Source organism: Melanotaenia boesemani, chromosome 23, assembly GCF_017639745.1.
Source record: "Melanotaenia boesemani isolate fMelBoe1 chromosome 23, fMelBoe1.pri, whole genome shotgun sequence".
NCBI classification, from domain to species: Eukaryota; Metazoa; Chordata; class Actinopteri; order Atheriniformes; family Melanotaeniidae; genus Melanotaenia; species Melanotaenia boesemani.
In genome coordinates, this window is record NC_055704.1 from 26,157,595 (window position 1) to 26,169,991 (window position 12,397).

The window sequence follows — 12,397 nt, forward strand, 5'->3', positions numbered from 1 at the left end:
AAATCATCTTTGGCAAACTGTGTTTTCCTTTTGTGATCATCTCTTCGTCTTTATTCAGCTTCAGATGATCTCTTCATTATTTTAACAGAGAACTCACATTTTCTGTAAATCAGTCTTCCAGACAGCTCGCTAAGTTCAGTAAAAACTCTTTTACCTACAGATTCATTAGCATATTGACACTTCCATACATAGTTTTTCTTCTTGATCCAAACAAAGAATTCTAAATTCTGATCTGTGATTTCTTTTGGTGATTCCATCATTTTTTAACAAAGTTTTTTTATTTAAGTGTTTCAGGATCATGACTAAGCAATCTGGGATTCCTTTTAAATCATCAAAGGTGCCAGTATAAAGCAGTGTGTATTAAGCATAGTGGTGAAGTTTAAGGCACGATGTGCCAAATTACTGCTGATTTTATCGTATCATTTGCTGTCTGTAACAAAAAATCCTTCATGCAACAGCGTTTCTTCTCCTCTTTCACACATCAGCCTTTAATCTCCTGCTGTTATCAGCCAGAGTTAGCATATGTTGAACAGTGAAGCATGTTTGATACATTACAGAGCTTACACCCTCATGCTCTTTCAATAACATGCTCACACACACACACACACACACTCAAACACAGGCCACTCACTTCAATAGACTCTAGTAAGGCAACAACCTCTCTTCATTGATGCAATTATGATGTAAGTCTCTGCTTGGCTCACTGCAGCTGTCTGATCTCTTTTAGCCTACTTGTGGAGAAGAAAGGGTAAAAGTGTGAAGCTTTACAAAATGCAAAATTCTGAATTTATCTTTTCTTCCTTCCAAGGTTTAACTCGGGTCATGAAAAAACTGAGAACTGTTTTGTGCGTTCAGTAAAATAAGAAATGTGTCAATTCCGTAGGATAAAGATCTTAAAAAAGTCTGAAGTGGACAATAAGGAAAAAGTTGCTTTCTTAACAGACAAAGTTTGATTTGTAAAAATGTCCAAAAGATCATCAGACCAGCAACGTTTCTCCATCTTCTATTGTCCAGTGTTGGTGAGTGTGTGAATTGTAGCCTCAGTTTCCTGTTCTTAGCTGGCAGGAGGACCCGGTGTGTCTTCTGCTGCTGGAGCCCATCTGCTTCCAGGCTGGACGTGTGTGTGTTCAGAGATGCTGTTCTGCAGAGCTTGGTTGGAACCAGTGCTGACTGGACTTCCTGTTGTCTTTCTATCATCTCCAACCAGTCTGCCCATTCTCCTCTGACATCAACCAGACATCCTGGTCCAGACAACTGCTGCTCTGGATGTTTTCTCTTCTTCAGACCATCTCTGGAAACCCTGGAGATGGTTGTGGGTGGAAATCCCAGTAAATACTCAGACCAGCAACCATGCCACGTTCAAAGCCTCTTAAATCCCCTTTCCTCCTCATTCTGAAGCTCAGGTTATACTCCAGCAAGTCATCTTCACCACGTCTACAAAACAAGATGTGTTGAGTTGCTGCCATGTGATTGGCTGATTAGATGTTAGTGTTAACAAGCAATCTAACAGGTGTACCTAATAAATTGGCTAATAAGTGTACACATAGTCATTTGTCCCTCCTATCTCTTCAATATAAAATTCCTCTTACTTTGAGTTCTTGTGAAGTTTCATGCACAAAATGTCCCCATTCTGCCTGTAATGCACATCTGAACAGGGTCACATCCCGGCCTCGCCCATGTGAAGCCCCACCGTCAGCGTATTTGTCACAGCTGCTGCTTTACTCTCTCCTCCAGGCCGGGTTTTATTTGTAATGAAAGAACTTTGAACCATTTTGAAGACGTAAATTTAAAAAATAGTAAAACGTATTGCTTTCCCAACAGTTCTGTCCCCAGTCTCAATGTCCTCTTTGGCACGCCTGTTTATTAATATTCATACAGTGTAAGCTGTGGCTTCAGTGTGATTTTTACAAGCTTTCATTTCCATCAGAGCAAGAATGACTTGATGAAACTGAGAGAAACTTTTATCTTCTTTAATATTGTTCCATTGACTTGGAACTTGACTTGTTTCCAACTTTTCCTTCCACCTCTCCATCTGGGAAAATGGATATACGCTGTCCGTGGTGCTGAAGCTGGAGGCCCCGTCCATAAAGCGCTCCTCTATAATTTTACAGCTCGGACAGGCTCGGTATTAGGGGGCAGTGGGATGTGTCGGGCCCTCCTGTATTCAGTCATTAGCTTTACATCTCTGTATTTTGGTCTTACGACCGCCTTCCCACTTCTCTGTTAGTAACATACATCTCAGTTTTGTCTTCAACCCATGAGTGTGCAGGGTGGATTAAAGGGCAATCCATTCGGAGTCCTGTGACCTTGTGTTTCCAATAAAATCCTGTTTTGTTGGACTTTAAAAATCCCTGTTTCTTTACTAAAACACTCTTGTAACACAATATATCCCCTGCAGTCCTGCTCATAAGGCATTACAGCATGCACTAGGCCGTGTGAATAATGCATTGCCAATAAAATCTTTGCTGCGTTCAATTACACTGCTTTGACTGTTCTACTGTTGCTACCACTCTCTGCATGCTCATTAGAGCAAATCTAAGCTATGTAGTTGACACAAAAACATCAGTTTTAGTTTTATTTCCATTTAACCCTTAAAACCCCAATTTTTCTTATTCCAGTCAGCACCCAGGACGGCTTCAGCTGTCAGATTGGGAGGTAAAATGATGTAAAATGAATGTATGAATAGATGTAGCAGCATAAAGGTCGACCATAAGAAGAAAGCAGAATTTATTACTAACAGAACTTTGTAGAAATAACACACAGATCAACAGTGACCAAACCTTTTCTCATCTCATCGTTCTCTCAAGTCTTGGCTTTCAGGAGAAAAAATATTGTTATTGAAACAAACACACAACAGAAACTATTTCCATGTTTCCACTTTTTCCTCATTTCCAGTTATTCCTGCTACTATTTACCTGCTATCCTCACTAAACCAACTCCAGCTCAGCTGCTTTGTGGCGCCACCGTGCATCAGAAACGTCTTCTTGGCTTTATTCCAGCCATAGAGGAGCATTATTTTTCTTCTTTTCACACACACATAGAACTTTCTGCTCACTGGTTGATCTTTGGCTGCTCCTGATTGGACGTTACCGTCAATCTAAGCTCTCTGATTGGTGGAAAGTCTGACAGGAAGTGGCTTCATCATCATGTCCAGGTCTAAATAGAGGTCTCTTAGCAACATAGTAGTGATGGTGATGTTTTTATGGTGAAATGTGATAAATAAAGCTGTTATCATGGATCATTGTGGATTTACCAGATAGAGTCTCTGAATAAAACTACATTTAGTGGCTGGATTGTAAACCTCCTGGATGGGATAGAAATGCCTGGAAAACTTCTGTAGATCAGCTGAAGGGTTACATATCCATCACATTTACCCCACAGAGATACACACCACCGCTCCTGTTGATAATATAAACAATATAGTTCTGGGACGCCACAGATCTAGTGCAGTTTTAAGGGTTAAACTGCTCTCCAAATATAGACTAAAGCAGCAATTCTTATAAGAAAAAGTATATTTAAACAACACTGCTGGAGTTAAAGATAATTTAGTGATCATTTGGCAACTTTATGCTCTTTCTTTCTCTTGAGTCACGTTGTCGTTGCATTAAGAAATCTATGCGGTGTGGTAATCTCAGGGCTCTGACCTTTACTGTAGATTTAAAGGAGTTGTCTTGTAGTAAGTGGATAAATGAAGGCAATGTGCCAGATAAGCCAGACATGCCAAATAAAGTGAAAAGAAAGTCGGTGCTTTTTATTGTACATGCCCTGACCTGTGACTTCCAGTGTCCACTAAAAAGTCAGCTAGCTAACTAGCCAGCCAGATAACTGCCTTCAGTTATCTTGGGCTGAGGTCACCCACTGGTCATTCTAGCTAAATAAAGGGAATGTAGTAAATTACCCTAATTTGTGAATTCAGTTATGTTTAAGTGAATCATGACAATTGGTTTAGGATGCATGGCAGACAGAAGAGAGGCAGAAATCAGTAGATTTAAGGGTAAGGTTAATGTATGCCTGGATGTGTTCATCTGAGGCTTTTCACTCGTCCTCAGATGTACGTTTTGCTTTCCCAGCTATCGAACTGTTTCAAAGCAGGCTTTTAAACAAACGGAAGCCGTTTTTTAGCCTGTAGGCCTGAGTTCCCACTGCAGCTGCCACCGCCCTCCCGTCATCTAAAATCAATACATCTGCCTGCCAACTCACGTGGGATGAACTGCGTCATATCATCCAGCAGGAAAACAGACCCCCTGAGCTGAGATAACACCACCTCAACTAATGCTTTTCCGTACAGGCGTGTTCACGGCGGGCTCCTAACGAGAGTCTCTGCTCAGAAAGCAAGCAGGGAGCTTGACTGTCTCAGATCTTCACAGCTGTCTTACCTGCTGTGGTGGTTCCATCCCAATCCTGGGAGTCAAATAGTTTTTCTTAAAAGATCTTTTGAGTGAAGAGCCCTGCCGGTGAGCTGTGAGCATCTATTCATTCAGGACTTTTAATGAAAGCATAATGTTACAGCATCTAATAACGCTGAAGAGGACTGAGACGGGGCAACTGGGAGTTCCTGAACCACTTTACCAGCTGCACAGCAATTATAACATGGAAAGTTACAGTTGTTACAGCTTTCAGATTATGATAATAAAACAAGTTGTGCTTACTGGCTCAGTCATTGTAGCATGCCTTTTGATGGTCTTTTTACATATACTTTCATATAATGTGTGAAATCTGTTGCAGGGGCACAGATCACATGTAGCTTTCTGCATTTAGAAGCTAACAACCCAGCTCCTGCTTCCTGCTATAAATACGTTAAACAAGGTGTCAAGGCAGTATTTTTGTTGGAAGACAGTTTTTAGTTTGTTTAAAGCTGTAATTTAGAATTGGGTCATAAGTGGTGGCATATTCTGTTTTCACTGCAGTTTGGGGAAAATATACTCATAATCCAATTTATCACCTAATATATACAAATACCAGAAATATATTTCTTTTATATCATACGATGAACATTCAGCCTGAGTGTGGGGCCCAGACGTCCAAACTGCATCTATTAAAACAAACATTTGCATTCAGAACTTGATTTTTTGCAACAGGCTGCAACCTGGACACCTCTTTCACTGGAGCTCAGCTTGAGTCCTCTAAATATCTGACAACCTTTTATTGGCTGCCTTCAGGTTGTTTGCTGCTGCACTACAGGTTAAGTGTGTGGTCAAGTACCTCTTGTACTACTATACTTTAGCCAAGCACTTTATAAGACGCACTCTTCTCTCCTTTTTGAATGCATATGGGGGTTTGAGGATTCATGAAAACAACTATGAAGAAAGTTTGCAGAGATATCTATAAATGAAGAGGAACTTCATCTATAGATATCTTCTCAGGTTTATTTTCAGTTTCTGCAGGCTTAATTTAGTTTTACCATAATTTCTGTTTCATTTGACAAACAGAATGTAATCTTCAATAAGCATTTTGTTAATTAATCGACACTCACTTCATCTGGTCCACTATGCTAGTACCGGGTTGGACCCCGTTTCTCCTTCAGAGGTTTTCTCCATATTGACATGACAGCATCACACAGTTGCTGCAGGTTTGTCGGCTGCATCCATGATGAGAATCTCCCATTCCACCACATCCCAAAGCTGCTCTACTGGACTGAGATCTGGTGGCTGTGGAGGCCGTTGGAGTCCAGTGAACTCATGGTCATGTTCTAGAAAGCAGGTGGAGATGATCTGAGCTTTGTGACATGGTGCATTATCCTGCTGGAAGTAGCATCAGAAGATGCTCCACTGTGGTCATAAAGGGATGGACATGGTCAGCAACAACGCTTGTTTTGGTCCAGACAACTGCTGCTCTGGATATTTTCTTTTCTTCAGACCATCTCTGGAAACCCTGGAGATGGTTGTGGGTGGAAATCCCAGTAAATACTCAGACCAACAACCATGCCACGTTCAAAGTTGTTTAAAGTCCCTTGTGTCCTCTTTCTGATGCTCAGTTTGAACTCCAGCAAGTCGTCTTCACCACGTCTACACGTCTACATGCTGCCACGTGACTGGCTGAGTAGATATTTGTGTTAACAAAGTGGTGTACCTAATAAAGTGGCTGTTTAGTGGATGTTAAATGATCAATTTTCCTCTTGTTTAGAAGGGATAAACATAGCTCTTTTTTCTTAAAGAGGAACAACTTTAAAGTCATATTATACATAAATTATCTGCATTACTCTAATAAGCTTGAAACCAACACAGAACACTGACTGATGTCAGCTTTGTGATCCATGCTAATGCAAGCTGACAGCTAGTCCGGCATGGCGTGGCTCTGACCAGGCCCTGCAGGCCATTCCAGTCCTCACGAGAGGACGGAGCACCACCTGCCACATGACAGGCACTTTGACAGGCCCATTGTGCTAAGGCCTCAGCATCCACCCTTTGTTGCTGTGGAGACGGTAAGTCTCAGCTCAGATGGGCGGACTGGCTTTGCCACACCCGTGGGTGTCTGGAATGAAAGTGGGAGATTAGTGTGAAGGAGGAGCAGCTCTGTACAATCGATAAGACATCAGTTATTATTTTTAGTATGTTTCATTGTTTTTAAAGACAGCTTTAAATCTTCATGTGTTTAGGGGTTGTGCAAAGTAAGAATTGAAAGTTGAAGGAGGGCTAAAAAAAGAATTTGAATATTTTCATGAAGAAAAATCCCAATGTTGCTCAGAAAGGTGGAGGAAGGCTACCTTAGCAGAGGGCGTTGTCTGGCGTGATAGGGCAAGCGAGCGTGGTGAAGCAAAGCGGGGGCCTCGTAGGAGGGGGGCTTCACATTCATGATATACAGCAGGAGGAACAGAGGCCGGGGAGAGAGGCACGCCATCTCTCTGCTACTTGTGTTTTTGATCATTTTTGGTGTTAATAATTATGTCTCAGTGTGATGTTTAACATTTCTTCCAATCTTGGGTTTGATTTGATCTTCAGCTTTGAAGTCGTCTTTGCAGTAGTTGTTTGGAAACTGGTACTTCAGGCTTTGGTTATGTCATTAACAGAATAAACACTATGGTTCCTGAGGTTGCAAGCTAATACAGCTGGGAAGTGACTGCAACACAGATCATTATTTATAAACCCAGAAGGTCTCGACTGGCCTAGAAATAGTAGCATACATAGCTAAGTATGCTAATGTTGAGACATGCAATTATTTAATGACTCTGAGGGCAGCAAGTGATTTTAAGGTGGAAGTTCAGTTTGTTGTGGAAGCAGTGCTGGTGGTTGGATGAAAGTAGTACAACATACTGCTGGGAAGCAGAAATACTGTGTGAAGCTGTGTTTCTATTACAGTTTTTCACTAAATAAAAGATATTTCTAAAGTTTCGACAAAGTCCAGCTGCGATTTGCAGGTGTTTCCACTGGATTGTGTTTAGCGCGTTAGCCGTTATTCTCGTAAAATCTCGTCCTGCGAGATTTCTAATTCTTTGTAAAACGCTGTTGTTTGCTACCAAGGATGGCAGTAATGTTCTTTTTTTTAATTATTTGCGAAAAGATTTCCGTCTCCTCCTGCGTCTACTCATACCGCGCCATCTTTGCTTGAAATGAACTGGTCATGTGACCTCCTACGTCACGTCCAGGGATGTGTAAATGCAGAAAAAGTGTTTCCATTACCCTTTTGCAATATACTTCTATATCAACACATCTGAAAAAACATCTCATGAGAGCGTAAACATTTAGTCTAAATTTGTATTTCCATTACCAGGTTTTTATTGCGATATTTAGGTTTTACACAGTTCTAGGCGTCATGGAAACGCACCTCGTGTCATGAGAGCAAAGTGCTATGACTAAAAATAAAAGACTATTGTTCATTAGTTCGCTCATTCAGTTCACTTTATTAAAGACCCATTTAGGGCTGTATAAAACAAAAAGAAACAAACAGCTCCCATGTTTAGTATCTACCGACCTACGTGCCTGAGTCTGTGAGTCTGTAAATGTCCATGTCTTGAGCTATAAAATGTTCCAGGAGAAGTAGACACTTTCAGAACAATACCAGATAGTGAAAAATCAGAAATACTAGTTTACGATCCTGTTTCATATGTTACTCTTCATTGCATTGTACTTAAAGGCTGAGCAATTAGGATTTTTTCTGTAAAAATAATTTAAAATGTTCTCATTTGTTGTGAGGGATAAAAAGAAGCTTCCCTACAAACAATCTGTCTCTCTACGTTAACAATGTTTGTTCAAGCTCTTTCCTACTTCCTGGTTCCTTAACCAATCATATGTGACTCCCCACATGTGCCAAACTTATGAAATTACTATCAAATTAATTTATTAAGTGAGATTAAGGGTAAACAGCTGCTGAGTGGTATTTGTTGATTAATGTAGCTTTTGTTTACACTATTTTATGCTAACGTAAATTAGCGCGTGAAATTAGCGCTAGCATTGCAAAGCATAGCAACTTACTGTGTGTGAATCATCTTTGCTCGTCATCATGATGTTTGCTGGCGCTTTGTTTCTCTTTCGACTGCAGTTCTGATTTGAAACACTAGGTGTCAATGCTACTGTTTTGTTTCTTTGTTTTTATGTGTTCATTAGCGGGTTGATGACACCGTAAGAGTTTTGGGTTCACTAGTTGATTGTGGTGTTCTCCTTTTTTATCCACTGTACAACTCTGCTCCAGTGGTTATCCTTGTTTGATGCATTCTTGTGTTTTTCCTTTTATGCTTTAATCTTATGAAATTTTCTTTTCTGATGTGATCAATATGAAATGGGTTTCATTATGATCAAAAGAGGGGAATTGTTGGGGAAATTTCATATTATTCCCTTTATTATATTGTGTCTACTGATCACTCTCAGGGTAAACAGATTGTTTGGTAATTGAGTTTAATCCTGAGTAGCCTGTTGCTATCATGCATTCTTTAGAACAGTTCGCTCTGACCTGTGTGACTTATCTGATACCAGCCAGGCGCCTCAGGATGACCCAGCAGGGCATCCTGCCTTAATGTCACTGGGGTTGTTTACGTGCTCAATAAACTGAAAAAGCTCATTAGGTTTGCTGAAGTGTCTAATCCTGTGTGAGGAACAGACAATCTCTTTGTTTGTATTTCATGATGTGTTGTGACTGATCATTCTGCTTAAAAGATGCTGCATGCGTGTTTCTTATCAGATTCTGTTCAGATCTCTGTGCTGTCAGACCTCTGAACAGTGTCTCGGATTGCAATTCTATTCTTTATATTTTCATCCTGTGTTCAATAAACTTGTAATCAATTTTCACTTCAGAACAGACTCCTCATCCTTGACAGAGTAACTTTTTGCCTCAACACTACTTATTTCGCCTTTAGTGCCATACTCTGCCATATTGTGAGAAGACACAGCAGAGGAGTCTCCTGAAGTGGATCAAGGCCGTCATCTCGGCTGGTCTGTGCAGCCATCATTCCTTCACTCAGTCCTGGCCCATCTTCAGTGCCCTAACATCTGCTGTTTGTCGACTTCAGTTCGGGATTCAGTTGGCATTGAAACTGGGACTGTCCTTATCTCTGTCACTGGATCAGGGACTCTCACCATCAGGTCTCAGGTGGTGAGAATAAGAGGCTGCACGTTGTTCTCTTTGGTCCTGAATACGGTTATGCCACAAGGCCCCCAAACACTGTTGTAAAGTTTGCTGCGATGGATCTCAGGCACAATGATGAGACCCACTACAGCGATGTGGATGGGTAATTAAAACAGCCCAGGAGATTATGGGATACCCTCCCCAAGATCTGGCCTCAGTATACTGGGTCCAGAAGAAGACCAGACACATAGCTGCAGGTCCCACCCGCCCGGCCGACGGACTGTTTTTACCGCTTCATTCAGAGAAACGGTACAGGAACATAAAAACTTGCACCAACAAACTAAAAGACAACTTCTGCTCCAGAGCTGTGAAGTCTCCCCATGTGTAGGCTCACAAAAACCCATTTAAGGACCCATTTCATTGGTCTATAACCTGTGAACTATAGATTTGGGAATTCCTTTGTTAAATAACATAAAATATCTTTCCATGATTTTAATGAAAACAGTTTTAAAGCAACCATTAAACACATAAAAATATTTTTTATGTTTTTTATTTTTTATCTCAAATCTCCTTTAAGATGAAGAACACATATGAGTCACATTTAGATTTAAAGAAAACTGGTTGTCACTGGCAAATAAAAAATGTCCGAAATTATTCAGTATAGCCCTCTCCAAGGTCTTCAATAAAATCGTGGCTAAAGCTATGGGCTGGTAATTATCCCTGCTGTTTATTTACCCAGCTTCATCATTTAGAATGGGTACTAACATTACAGATATAACTGCACTGGATAAAATATCAATGATTCAGAGTTTCGCCATTTGTTAAACTGCCCTGAATAATTTAGCTCAAACCAAAGAGAATGTGCTCTTATGATTTATTAATGCAGCTGACTAAAGTATCTCACTGATCATCTTAGATGCAACTTGCACGGTTTGAAAGAAACATTATTTGATCAGTTAAATTCCTAAAACTTGCACAGAAGATGAATAATTTAGCTACAACTCATTTCTCTGGAGGATTTTGTAAGTTTCCATTGATGAACTGAAAGCGCTGCATTACTCACTGATGCAAACATCTGTTAGGAAAACTGTCATGTTTTTGGTTGATTACTGCACATACACACAGCATTCCCAGTGAAGTCCACTAAGCTTCTCTTTTCAGCATATTGTGGCTCAGACCAATCTTAAATTTGTCATCCTTTTTTTTATACTTCAGTTAGAAAGTTGATCTCAGTCAGTCATTCAGTATAAAGTAACGTAAGCTTCAGACATGATCTTCTGAACAAATATGGAAGCAAAAGACTGAGCAGAGTTCTCAAAATAACCTCATTAATCATGTCTCTTGACCTACTAGAAGTGTGTGAGGTCAGCAGGATCTCATGGTGATAAATACCAGTGTTGCTGCCTTTATTTGAATAGTTTTGTTCATTTTCTGTTGTGTTTTGTACATGTTTGGGCTCCAGTCTTTGGGCAGAGTGTGTGTAGCGTCAGAATATCAGATTTATTTCTTTCCTCGGCACTTGGCAACAGACTTCCTTTCACTTACTTTTCCGGTTGGCTTTAGGCCATAACGTCACTTTTTAGGGTTAAAAATCAAAACTACTTTGTTAGGCTCCTCTTCACAGTGCTGTAAATAACCTAGCATTACATGCTAGGATTCCATACATGTTGGTTTTAACTTTTGCTTTTAAATAGAAATCAAGTTATTTTAAGAGTTTGGTTTCACTTTTTGCACTTTGCCAGGTTGGTGTTAGTCTGCTGCTTTTGTGCATCACCCAGTGTTTTCTAATGTTGTGGACTCTTAAGATATTTGCATACATTTCCTAAAATCACAGTATTTGCTCCACTCATTCAAATTTACCTAACAAAAACCCGATCTAGATCCTCTTCATTGTCGTTTCTCAGAGTCTACTTGAGTATTCATGGTCATGTCTACAAGAGTGCTCCTTCTTGAAAGTGCTGAAACAAGCGTTGCATCATCCTGTGTGCACATAAATCTGTGAGCTTGTGGTTGGAGATGCATGCTATATGTTGTATGTAAGCATTAATGGCCTGGCTTTTAGTGTGTCATGAGAGAAGGAAGCTGCAGGAAGCTGACCTCTGACTAGTAGTGTGTTCCCATGTATTTATGCTTGCAAGAATAAAAACATCAAATAGTGTTGGAATTCTAAAGAATTTTCACAAGTTGATTTAAAGGTTGATAACTGGCATATGCACTCTTATTAGGTCCACCTGGTTAATTACTTATCTATCTAATCTAATCAGCCAATCACATGGCAGCATTTAGTCACGCAGACATGGTGAAGACGACTTGATGAGGTTCAAACTGAACATCAGAATGAGGAAGAAAGGGTATTTAAGTGACTTTGAATTCAGCATAGTTGTTGGTCTGAGTTAGGGCTGGACCATCATGCTTCATGATCAGGATAAATTTCTGATCAATCACGAAGATCAGCAACAAGCCTATTTACTCGATCAAACATGGTGGAAATGTGCACAACAAAGCCAGTAAAGGTTGAGCTTTTCCTGCTCCACTTCCATTAGTTGCTGAAGAAGTTGAAGCTAGGCTAGCAGAACGTGGAGCTGAGGGCAGCAAAATAGATGCCAGACAGCGGTTTATCCTCCGAAGATGAGGTCACAACGTCACAACGGCGGTGGTTTGGATATCGCCACAGAGACGTCAAGCAAATTAAGCCAATATGCAAAGTACATCAGCGGTTAACGGCCTCAAAAACCAGCGACACAACAAATCGGTTTAATCATTTAAAGGAAAACCACCCAAGTGATTATAGCATGGAAATGCGGGCACAGTCCGCACAGCCTGCTAGTTTGGCACAAAGTAGACCTAGCAGTTTAGCTCTACTAGCAGTTTAGCTCTACTAGTGGTTTAGCTCTACTAGCGG

At 40.5% G+C, this 12,397-nt stretch overlaps 1 protein-coding gene and 1 long non-coding RNA gene across 7 annotated transcripts in view; one reads left to right on the plus strand and one right to left on the minus strand.

The window, feature by feature from the left end:
- ppfia2 (PTPRF interacting protein alpha 2) overlaps positions 1 to 12,397 on the plus strand; it is a 211,515-nt gene that overhangs the window by 105,641 nt on the left and 93,477 nt on the right. The gene's annotated exons all lie outside the window — the stretch shown is intronic.
- Positions 1,208 to 8,769, minus strand: LOC121634422. Its single transcript, XR_006009230.1, has 3 exons — positions 8,508 to 8,769; positions 2,002 to 2,011; positions 1,208 to 1,217 (listed from the first exon to the last, which is right to left on the minus strand). It is a non-coding gene; the product is annotated as an uncharacterized LOC121634422 (long non-coding RNA).